At 35.4% G+C, this 12,486-nt stretch overlaps 1 long non-coding RNA gene across 2 annotated transcripts; it reads right to left on the bottom strand.

Annotated features, from left to right (window-relative positions):
• Window positions 1–203: 203 nt before the first annotated feature.
• Window positions 204–6,985, bottom strand: LOC114167528. 2 transcript variants are annotated; one of them, XR_003600251.1, is made up of 4 exons: window positions 6,736–6,985; window positions 6,270–6,349; window positions 5,716–5,810; window positions 204–242 (listed from the first exon to the last, which is right to left on the bottom strand). It is a non-coding gene; the product is annotated as an uncharacterized LOC114167528 (long non-coding RNA). The 2 variants fall into 2 exon arrangements; XR_003600250.1 differs by lacking the exon at window positions 204–242 and adding an exon at window positions 5,939–6,127 and having other exon boundaries at window positions 4,797–5,810.
• Window positions 6,986–12,486: the final 5,501 nt, after the last annotated feature.

Below are 12,486 nucleotides of genomic sequence, written 5' to 3'. Positions count from 1 at the left end.
CTAGCATATTCTAGAAAGTAGGTCATCCTAGGGTGCACATGGGTGAATTTTCGTCCAAGCCATCTAGGTGGCAAATCTTAATGGCCAAGGCTCCCAAAGAAAGGTTCTAGAACATTCTAGAAGACTTGGTGTCCAAGGCATGTGGGCCTCCCCTTTCTAGATGCTTCTAGAAAGTCTTATTCCTTCTCTCTCTTCCTTATGACGCCAAGTGTCTCCCATGTGGTCCTCCTTCTTTCTTATTCCTACAAAAGCAAATTAAGGAATTTATTAGCATGTTGGTTTAAGGTTAAGCTAATCTTTTGAGTCAACAAGTCAACCCAAAGTCAAGGTCAACAAGTTAACTTAAAAATAGTCAACCAAGCCAACTTAATGGAATTTTAAACTAAAGAAAATAAAAGCAAAGGAAGGGATCAAGGAACCCCCTTTCTTCTAAGCATGTGCCATGGTCCATCATCCTTGGTAGGGATCAATCCTTTATCAGAGGTTGAGCGTGAACTGCACGAGGATGATTGATGGCGTCGCTGGTTCGCTGCTGCTGGATGCGTGGAATCGTGGTGGCCGGCGGCGAGATTGGCGGCTAGGGTGGCAGCTGCCATGGTGATGGAAGGAGAGGAGGAAAATTAGGGTTAGGGTTTCATGTGTGAGATGGAGGAGATGATGACGTGGCAAGATCTGACTGGTCAATTTGGTGAGTGGAGGATTATGACACGTGGCTTGTTCTGGTTGGCCAATTTTAAAAGGTGGGGATTGCCACATGGCATGATCTGGTTGAGTGGAGTTTAAGTGGTAGGAGGGGTGCAACTTAGTGAAAACTGGGGGTGCAGAACAGGTTTTTGGTGGTCTACTTTAGAAGGAGTGTGCAAATAAAATCTGGGGGTGCATTTAGCTCCTGATTTATTCTTTTCCAGAATTTCCTGATTTTGGACTTATTTTGTAACTTTGAATATTTCAAATTCACACTATTAATGACCAAAAATAAATTTCAGCTGCATTAATTAGAATATCCAATAATATTTTATGCAACTAAAATCAATTTTTACGCCACTTTTACCAAACTTACTCAATAAATCCAATAATCACAAATCCTAATTAAATTAATCTTTAAGCATAGAAAATTCAATTAAATCCCCAAATTTAAATATTAAATGAGGGCAAAAATTTGAACTCATCACTTACTATTTGAAGAAATACCAGGTCCAAGTTGATCAGTCATTTAGTGTAATGGATGCAACATGGCACAACCTTAGATATCCCAATTTCAACGACAAGTTCCAGATTTTGTATAGGAAGAATCTTGGTAAGCTTTTTTAGTTCAGTTATGATGCACTCTAAGATTGATCACCAATAAAAAATCACTCATAAGATGACTTTTATCAGTTACTAGCATATGTGCATAAATGTTGACATTGCATGTTGTTGATGCAGAACCTAACTCCAAGGCCCCAATTGTAAATATCTTGTACCACCCACTATCTGGTCAATGTGCTCAATTGAATGACAAGAATGAAGTTGAACTTGGAAGTTCTGAGACCAAAACCAGATGGGTTCGTGGAGAGGATACCACTAAAATCCTTTTACATGGCACTAAGAAGTACTTAACAACAGTTGGTCAAGGGCTTCCACTTGTAGTTTTTGATTGTGAAATGAATAACAATTCTTGGAAATTTGTATCTCGTTCTAAACTTCACTTGGCAACTCTGAATCAACGCAAGGAACAACTTTACTTGCAGAAGGATTCTAACTCGTCTACCATTGTGACTTGAAAGTGTATATGCATAAAAGATGATTCTTAATGTCTTGATGATCCTCAAAGCCAGTGGTTCTAGCTTGTTCAAACCAATGTGAGCTTAGGTTAAGTAGTTTAAGAGTCTAAGATTAGTATAGTAGAAACCCTTTTATTTTTTATTTTTTATATTTTTACTTTAATGATTTATAGTTTGCATGGTTCGATTCAACATTTACTAATATGTTTTGGGCGTATTGTGTTTAGAATAAGTTAAATCTCAAACTATAAAATAAGTATTTAATTTTCTTTAACTGGTTAGAGGTTATTTTACAACTATTTGTTCTTCAAAATAATACACACTATTAATAGAGAATAAATATCTCATTTGTCTTTAGTAAGGAGTATCTAGTATTTGGTTGTGAAACATTTCATTTACATCTTTTATGGCTTTAAGTGTGATGAAAATTGACAAATAAAATACTTGGCCACTTATGTATTCTGCGTGGAAGTGTTTGTTCCACTGTCCAAGCATTTCAAATTAATAAAAAAGTCAAAATGTATAATGTTATTGTAAGTTTTATAAGAATTTTTTTAAGATTATTTTTATAACGATTTTAAGAATTATCATTATTTTAAGAATAACATACAATTATTTATTGTAAATTTTAATGTAATTTGTAAGTTTAAATTGACAGCTTATTATAAAATTAATATAAATGCTTAATACAATGTCATTATAAATTTGAAGGATTTATCACTTTTATTTTCATTTAATATTTAAAATTGTTTTTGTTAATAAATAATATCGAGTATTATCGATAACATTATCATGTACATAATTTTGTTTTTTGTGATGTACTTTCAAATGTCAAAGTTTATAATATACTCATTTCCAAGTTTTAGTGTGAACTATGTTTTTCAACCTTGGTAGTGTAAACGATATAAACAATAAACTTCAATAAACTTTATACGATGGATTTAATGATCAATTCTTGAAACATTGATTTCAATGGTAATTTTATTTTGTTTATGATGGATGCACTACTACGAATATTAGTTTCAATAACATTTAAAAAATATTGGTAAAACATTAAAAAATTGTCATTTGCAAAAACAACATATTTACACATGTTATGTATAATGCATGTTATTGGAAAATTTTAACAACATTTTTATGTATTATTAAAATCATTTCAAAATTTGGATATGCAGTAATGGTTGAAACCTAAAATTCAGACAAAACATTCTAAAAAATGTTTCCATTTGTAAAGGTAACAACTTTTACACATGTTTTGTATAGTGCTTGTTATCAAATTTTTTTAATTTAGACTTAAAATTCAATATTTTAATATGAAATTTGAGAAATAAATAAATTATTTATACTTTTAGTTATAGAGTAATATTTAAGAGGATAAATATGTTTTTGGTCCATGAAGTATTACAAAAACATGAAAGTAGTCTCTGCTCAAAACTTTGGTGTTGTTTGGTATCTCTAATTTCAAAAGTATTGGTTTTGGTCCCTAATTTTTAACGATGTTAAAGTTTATCATATGCAGCAAACAATGTTCTAATTCTTCAATAGGGTTGATGACACGTTTGGTAACACATGTTTGTCACGTGTTATTTATTTTTTTATGAAATGGAAAATTCATTTTTCAGGATTGTTTTATGAGTTTATTTAGAAAAAGAAAAATTGTTGTGTCAGTCAAGCCATAACATTATCATATACATAATTTTGTTTTTATATTCAAATGTCAGTTTATAATAAACCCTTTTTCAATTTAGTATCACTACAGCAAAAATCACTTTATGCAACGCACAAAAAGTCATGGCCTAAAGTAAAAAAATTATGGCCCGAAGATTAGACAACAAATTGACAACGAATTTGCAGTCATTGCATAGGTGGTCGTTGCCTATACTAGAAGCAACGATTTTCTTTTGTTTAGGCAAGGAAATTCAAAAATTGTTGCCTACAATGCAAAAATTAAAAAACGTTGTCTAAAATATTCCAATAGACAACAATTTTCCTACCAGTATATTGCAACGGTTTTTTTCGTGTTGCTTATTTCTATAGGCCATGTTTATGAAAATGTGGTACTAAATAGATTTGTTTAAACAAGACTTCTAAAAGTGAAATGATGAAAAAATAATTTTAAAATATAATATTAATTTTATTTATACATTTAGACGATGCTATTTTAATTAAAATGTTAATAATTTTATTTGAAAAGTAATAATTAAAATAGATTTATTCTACTAAAGTAGAAATAAAATAAAACAGATTAAATAAGACACTTCTAACATAATATGGAATTGAAATTTTTCATATATTGCAAAATTATATTCTAATGTTGTCTACAATTTCATAAGTAAAATTGTCTAAACTAATTCAATACAACATTTAGATTTTTTATCATTCTTCTTCCTCTTAGATCTTCAACATCCTCCAACAAAAGAAAAAAAAGTTCAATTTATCCCTTATCCAAATCCAAACTACTAAAACAATGATAATGCAAGTCCCAACTGGTAAAACAATAATAATGCAGAGGAATTCCACTCTTCATTAGGCTTTCACTATATATAAACAATAAAACTTATCTAATTACAATTATACACCAACAAACAAGTACACAAGTTCAATTATATCATTATAATTTTTTATCTTTCTTTCTAAGGAGATAGTGAATAGATCATGCATTAAGTTGCAAAATGGCAATAAAACCTATATCACAATTATTGAAAATAACCTTATATGTTTAAAAATTCAGCAGCAACAAAATGGCAATAAAGCCAATAGCACAATTATTTTTCATTAAAAAAATTTTCTTATGCATTTTAATCATAGCAGATAATTATAAAAAGGTCACTAAATAATTTTGTGAATAAATCTTTTGTTATGCGATTTTTTTATTTGATTCTAAGCTTTTTAAAACCATTATTTAAATTTAATAACCTAGCTACATAAATCTTAAAAAGAAATGTAAATTGCATATTCAATTAAATTAATATTATATATATATATATATATATATATATATATATATATATATATATATATATATATGCACATCTTTTTTTGTATTTTTCTGCAGCAAGCTCTAAACACTGCCACTTTTCCACGGGTTGAACTTGAAATTGCATTTTTGAAAAAAAAAAATTCTATCCAAGATATGTACAAGTGAATAAAAACTTGATTTACTCATTTTTAACTTTCTTAGAATAGTCAGTGACGTAGTTAGGTCCCCTATGCCCAAGCCTTCAACAAATTTGATAACCAATTGCAAACACTATGTAAGAAAGTGCATTACCATTTGCAAGCACTCCCCTTTCTTAGATTAATGAAAGACAAGGATAGACACCCCGACCAAATGGAATCAGACTCCGGGGCATATGGTTGCACCGAAAACTTTGTGTTTGTTTGGGATAGTTTGGGATTAAGAAAGTGCATTATTACACTTCCTTAACTGTTAGCAAGGACACACCAGTGATGTGGTGAAATTCTATTCTGGCTCTATACTTTCACATTAATTAATACATGCGAAAGTTTGTATGATGACAAAATTTATCAAAACTGAGTCACAAATTCTACTAGGGAGTTAAAAGCCTATTCATTCTTAGCAGATTACCCAGTTAAAGAATCTTCAGTTTGGAAATAAATGTTTCCTAGTTTGATTCATTCAACCTAACCATAGTTTTTCAAACCAAACTGAACCTAAGAGTTCAAAATTTTGAATTATTTTCAACTGTATAAACTAAAAACAATTCAGTTCAATGGAAGTATTTTTTCTAGTTCAGTCCTATTTGAGTGAATCGTTTTCTTCTTTTATTTGTTTCAGTTTTCATCATAAGCAACCCAATTAACAGAAAGTGCCCCACAATCTGCATAATGCCACAAAAATTATATAGCTTTGCCGCACCAATTAAATGCTATCCAGATACTCTGTAAATCACTAATGCATAGGGTGTCCATTGACAGAGAAAAAGCTAACCTTGGTTGGGTAATTGTTGCAGAAAAGGCATGGATACTCACCCCACAGAGGAGAATTGATTTGGTTACTACTCCATCGATCCCTTCATTGTTAACCTGCATTGTACAATCAAGAAATCACTGTTCATGAGATTCCCTCTAAAGCAATCAAGAAAATTTATCAGTACTCAATAACTAGATATGAAAGAAATCTTTAAAGTTGGTAACACGAAAATGAATCTTACTTAATACATTATGGAACTTCTATTTAGAACTGGTCTATTAACTGTTAGCAATAGTTTAATTCAGTCCTTGAGGTAGCCAGCAACAGGTTTACAAGCTTTAGCTTCTAGTCAAACACGTGAACTCAATTTGTACACAACTTGAGCTCACTCTTTATTCCACTGGAAGGTACAGGTTAAGAAACTCCAAGTCTGAAACACAGGACTGAAATTTAACTTCTAAGCTACTTCTATTTACTAGTTTTTGGTTTGAACATGTTTTAACGTCAGAACAATCAGGAACATTGCATTCAAACATCTAAAACTTCAGAAATTTAAGAACCAACAGATTTACCTGTTAGACCATGTTGTTCTGCCCACCACTTGTCAAGCTCAATAACTCCAGTGTTCTTGGCCCATTTTCTGCAGTTGTAACTACAGAAAATAAATAGCATTAGCAATCAACAATGGCACACAGTGAACCCCAAACCCAACAAAAAGATACATCCAAACAACTTCCCAAACAAAAACTCCAAAATGAAAGTGTCAAGCACAACACGCAGAACCACCCACAAAGGTTCTACTAAGCACTTTGATTTTTCAAATTGAGAAACGTGCAAAACTGGCAAAATTTTTTAAAACGACCATAATTGGGCACCTACTAACAAGACCAGATTCACCAAATCGTAGAAAGATAACAAAATAAAACATAAGCCCCAAAATATTGGACACAATAACGAAAAGCAATAAAATCAATTTAAGCAAATGAGCCGAAACATGAGAAAACCCTAAAATTCGTACTTGGAGAACATGATTCCAACCTTTATTCACTATTCACGAATTCCACTGTTTTAGTGTGGGAGTCTTGTACTAGCTTATTTCCAGGGAAGGAAAGCTAGGGTAGTTAGTACTTTTCGTAAATTTATATGTTCCAGCCATGTTTCTTGTCTTGTATGGATTGTATGCTACTGTGAAGGTGTGGACTGCCTGGTTATGTTATTTGGATATGTGTGTATGGCTGTTGCAGGAAGGACAGTGGCAAGATCTAGTGTTTTCGTCCAAGCAAGCCTGTCTCGCCTAGGCGAGACTAATAGAAACATGCTCAGGTTCGCATTCGAGCTCTCGCTCAAGCGAAGAGCTCTTGTTTTGAGTGAGGTACTATCTCGGTCAGGCGAGAGGGACTCGCCTAAGTGAGAATGTGTGGGAGCTTGAAGCATGTCGCTGCAGTTATAGCCCAGGCGAGGAACCTCACCTTTAGGCGAGGGATGGCCTCGCTCAGGTGAGGAGGGCTTGCCTCAACGAGAACTCGCGAGTCTTGCAGGGCTCTCTGTTGACATTCTCGCCTAAGCGAATACCTGTAGCTTGAGCGAAAGACCTTTTTCGCCTGAGCGAGGGTCCCTAGCTTGAGCGAGACTGGTGCGGGAATTGCTCCATGATTGTTCTTTTCATGCTTTTGGTTGTTAGTTTTGAGCTTAGGTTGGATTTTCTTTAATTGAAGCATGAAGTGTATGAATATGCATGAGTTAAATGGTTTATGGGTTGTGAATGATAAGTTTAATATGATCTTGGCATGTGACTTGAAGGGGATGGTTGGTTATCAAAATGGCATGGTTTTGGCATGATAAATGATTCTATCTTGATTATTGGAAGCATGATGTTGGTTTAGTTAGGACGTAATTCCACGATAGTTTCGTGGTGGTGCCTTATTGATTAGGGTGTAATTCCATGAATCTCTAGGTGAGATCTCATGGTGGTACCTCAGTTGGTCGGGACGTAATTCCATGACCCCTGTTAGTGGGAGTTCATGGTGGTGCCCCATTTATATAATTTAGTAAGGATTCAAGGCAAAGATTGCATCCTGACACTCTAAAGAGTCAGTTAGTCTCACATAAAGCGTACTGACTCGAGTGGTGAGAGTAGCTGGTGGAGCTCCAAAGATGCGTGAAGAACTCCATGGCAACGGAAGTTGGATGAAGGAATGGATGCAAGTTTTGAAGGCACTTACAAGCTATGGAAAGTGAAGGAGGTGATAGAATTTTCTAATCTATGCTAGCCTAAGGAAGGTGGCTAGAGGTAGAGAGAGAAAATCTCTAGAAAGGGGTGACTTTTAAAGGCAATAGAGGGAGGAGTGCTCTCAACTCAAGTTGCATCTATTGCTTAAAATTTCAAGAGTGTCTACAAATAAGTGAAATTTTGGCTTTTATATGAAGCCATTTACACATGAGAAAGGAGAGCCATTGGATGGAGTGGGCCTTGATCTTGGCCCTTAGATCAAGCTTGGAGAAGGAGGGAAGGTCATGCCCTTTGGATCTTTGCTTGAAGAATAAGAAGGATTCTTAGCCTTTAGATGTGATGACCAACCTTAGTCAAACCATGAAGGAAAGGAGCCTCCTTGCCTTGATAATCTCGGCCATGTATGAAGAGAATTCGGCCGAGCCCAATTTGAACCTCATCCTATGTTCCTTTCATGTCTTATGTATTATTGGGAAGCAAAGCCCAAACAATGGCCCAATTTAAATCTACACTACTAGATTTACATGCACTTCTTCAAGTCTTTGTGATCTCTTTGGCCCATTTGAATAATGTGTGAAGCCCATTGAATTTGTGATCATCTAATGGGAGACCCTTTGAATCTTCTTCATCATTGATCTTGTAATTGGGCCTTTTAATGGGCTTAGGCTTGGGCTTGGGCTTGAAGGTGAAATTGGGCTTGGTAGGGTCATATCATCCCCTCCCCCTTGAAGAGGATTTGCCCTCAAATCTTTGTTGTCATCCTCATCAGCGACAATACTTGTAAAAGGAACTAAGTTAGTGATATTAAAAGTAGGATGCACACCATATTCTGTTGGAAGATCTAATTGGTAAGCATTATTGTTGGTCTTCTTTATGATTTGGAATGGATCATCATCACGGAGACTAAGTTTGGATTTTCGTAATTGAGGAAATCTTTCCTTCCTTAGATGAAGCCAAACTAAGTCACCCTCATTGAATGATCGAACTCTCTTACCCTTGTTTTTAGAGTTGGCAATCTTTTCCATTTGAGCTTGTATTTGACTCTTTTCAATGTATCAAACGCATCTTTGCACCTCTCTCCACAGTCAAATACTACATCCTTTTGCAACAAGTTGGAGAGAGGGTTGGCTATCTTGCTGAAGTCCTTGATAAACCTCCTGTAAAATCCTGCATGTCCAAGAAAAGATCGAACCTCTTTCACAGAAGAGGGGTAAGACAATTGTGAAATAATATCAATTTTAGCAGGATCTACAGATATACCATTCTTGGAAACAACGTGACCTAAAACTATACCTTGTTCCACCATAAAATGACATTTTTCAAAATTTAAAACAAGGTTAGTTTCTTCACATCTCTCCAAGACTCTAGCAAGATTAGACAAGCAGTGATCAAAAGATGAACCATATACACTAAAATCATCCATAAAAACCTCAATACAATGCTCCAACAAATCTGTAAAAATACTCATCATACATCGCTGAAATATTCCAGGAGCATTGCAAAGGCCAAATGGCATTTTCCTATAAGCATATGTACCGAATGGACAAGTAAAGGTAGTTTTATGTTGATCCTCTTGGGCAATACAAATCTGAAAATACCCAGAGAATGCATCAAGAAAACAGTAATGAGACTTACCTGCCAATCGATCTAACATCAGGTCCATGAATGGTAAAGGAAAGTGGTACTTTCTGGTGGCCTGGTTTAGTCTTCTATAATCAATACAGACCCTCCAGTTATTCTGAATACGAGTAGGAATCAACTCGTTCTTCTCATTCTTGACCACGGTGATCCCAGATTTCTTGGGGTCCACATGTACAGGACTCACCCAAGTGTTGTCAGAAATGGGATATATAATACCTGCTTGTAGCAACTTGGTGACTTCCTTCTTCACAACCTCCATCAGTTGAGGATTCAATCTCCTCTGAGGTTGCCTTACTGGCTTAGCATCCTCCTCCAAGAGTATTCTGTGCATGCAGAAAGAAGGACTAATACCAGGAATATCTGCCAAAGTCCAGCCTATTGCTTGCTTGTGATCTTTGGTAACCTGCAATAGCTTTTGTTCCTGCTCATCAGTAAGCAAGGCAGATATAATAACAGGGAGTTTCCCATCCCTCTCAAGATAAACATATTTCAAATGAGATTGTAAAGGTTTTAACTCCAAAATGGGTGGTTGTTCCACAGATGGCAACATTTTACCGCCTAAGGTAATTTCAGCCACCTCAGCATCACACTCGGACGCCACAGAGGTATCAAATAGTGACATTGCGTCCTCAATATCACTTGTTTTACAATTTTCTCTTTCGTCTAAAATTGAGCCCGAAATATTCGAAAAAGAAAAATCCAAAGAAGAAGAAAAACCAGATAAAACGTCCAAAAGTCCAAAAGCATAATTGTTCACTACAGTACTCAATAAATCAATACAAAACAAGGAATGGTCTTCAATTGGGTGCTTCATGGCTTCTAGCACATTGAATTGCACATTCTCATCTCCTATCTCCATAGTTAAGGATCTTGCATGCATGTCTACCTTGGTACGTGTTGTCATCATGAATGGTCTTCCCAAGATAATTGTGGTTGAACTTATTCCTTCATCATCCTTCATGTCTAAGATGTAGAAATCTGCAGAAAAAATTAACTTGTCCACACGAACAAGCACATCTTCTAGCACACCTGCAAGGTTAATTGTGCTACGGTTGGCCAATTGAATGACCACACCAGTAGACTTAAGAGGTCCAAGATGAAGTGAAGTAAAAACTGATAAAGGCATTACATTAATGGAAGCTCCTAAATCTAACATAGCATTGTTAAACTTAGTACTTCCTATAATGCAGGGAACAAAAAACATACCTGGATCCTTACACTTTTGCGACATTCTGACTGCAAGCTTCTTAATTAAGCTAGACACATTTCTTCCCATGTTTACTACCTCTTTGTCCATAATACGCCTTTTATGTGTATATAATTCTTTGAGAAACTTGGCGTATTTAGGAATTTGTCTTACAGCATCCAACAAAGGGATGTTTATCTCCACTTTCTTGAAAGTATTCAAGATTTCTTTGTCTAACTCCTCCATCTTTTTAGTTTTTGGTTTCAAACGGTTTGGATAGGGAGGAGGAGGAGAATAAGGAGAAGAATTTTCAGAGGAAGTATTAGGGGATACCAACCTGGAGTTATCACTAGGTGCAGGCATTTCAGATGTTGCTTGTGTTGCTTCATCTGATCTTCCACTTTCATTATCAGGTACAACTTCATTTTCCTTATCTTCATCTTCTTGTGCATCCCCAAGGCCTTGTATTTGCTTACCCGATCTTAAAGTAATAGCACTTACATTTCGCGGGTTAATTACAGTTTGTGCAGGCAAATTGCTTGAGCCTTGTTGAGACTTCATCTGATTTAACTCATTTGCCATTTGTCCAATCTGGTTCTGCAAATTTTGATTGGTTGCTTCCATCGTCTGTTTCAACTCATTGATTTGTTCCTTCATCATGTCAGCCATCATTTTCATCATTGCTTCCATGTTTGAATCACCAGAAGTTGCAGCTGGTTGTGGTTGTTGCCTCTGTTGAGGTGGAACATAGACTTGTTGGTGTTGAGGCTGTTGATTTCCCCATTTCTGGCTGGGATATTCCTTCCAATCTGGGTTGTACTTGTTGGAGGACAAATCATGGTTGTATTGCTGTCGAGGTGGTCTATTATTGTCATAGATGTTTGCAGCATATGCCTGAGGTTGTTCATTGTCTAACGTCCCTGTCTCTTTTAACATAGAACAAGCCTCGGTAGGATGATTAGTAGAAGCACAAATTCCACATAAGGTAGAAGAGATGGGCTTTTCTGTAAGTCTATCAAGGTCCTTACCATTACCGCTAAGTCATCCAACTTCCCTTCTATTTTCTTGTGATCTGCAACATATGAAGCTTCTACTCCATGGGTTCCCTTCAATAGATTTATAGAATTACTCCTGGTGGAAAATTGTTGATGGTTCGATGCCATATTTTCAATCAATTGTCTTGCATTTGTTGGCATTTTGTCCACCAATGACCCTCCACTTGCAGCATCTGTCATTTGTCTGTCCATGATACTCAATCCCTCACAAAAGTATTGAATGAGGAGATGCTCGTTTATTTGGTGATGAGGACAGGAAGCACATAACTTTTTGAATCTTTCCCAATACTCGTGAAGATTTTCTCTTTCTTGTTGCCTTATCCCATAAATATCTTTGCGAATAGCAGCAACTCTAGATGCTGGAAAAAACTTTTCCAGAAATAATCTTTTCAGAGTCTCCCAAGTATTGATGGATCCTGGAGGAAGGCAGTATAACCAATTCTTAGCGGCATCTTGCAATGAGAATGGAAAAGCCTTAAGCTTGATATGTTCCTCTGTCACTGTTGTAGGTCTCATGGATGAACAAACAACATGAAATTCCTTCAAATGATGGTACGGGTCTTCTCCTGCTAATCCATGAAATTTGGGTAGAAGATGGATTAACCCAGACTTAAGCTCACATTCTCCATCTGGATATTGGATGCACATGTTTTGTGTAATTGCTGCATCCGGTGAAG

This window comes from Vigna unguiculata, chromosome 10 (assembly GCF_004118075.2).
Source record: "Vigna unguiculata cultivar IT97K-499-35 chromosome 10, ASM411807v1, whole genome shotgun sequence".
NCBI lineage: Eukaryota > Viridiplantae > Streptophyta > Magnoliopsida > Fabales > Fabaceae > Vigna > Vigna unguiculata.
This window is presented reverse-complemented; position numbering and strand designations above follow the sequence as displayed.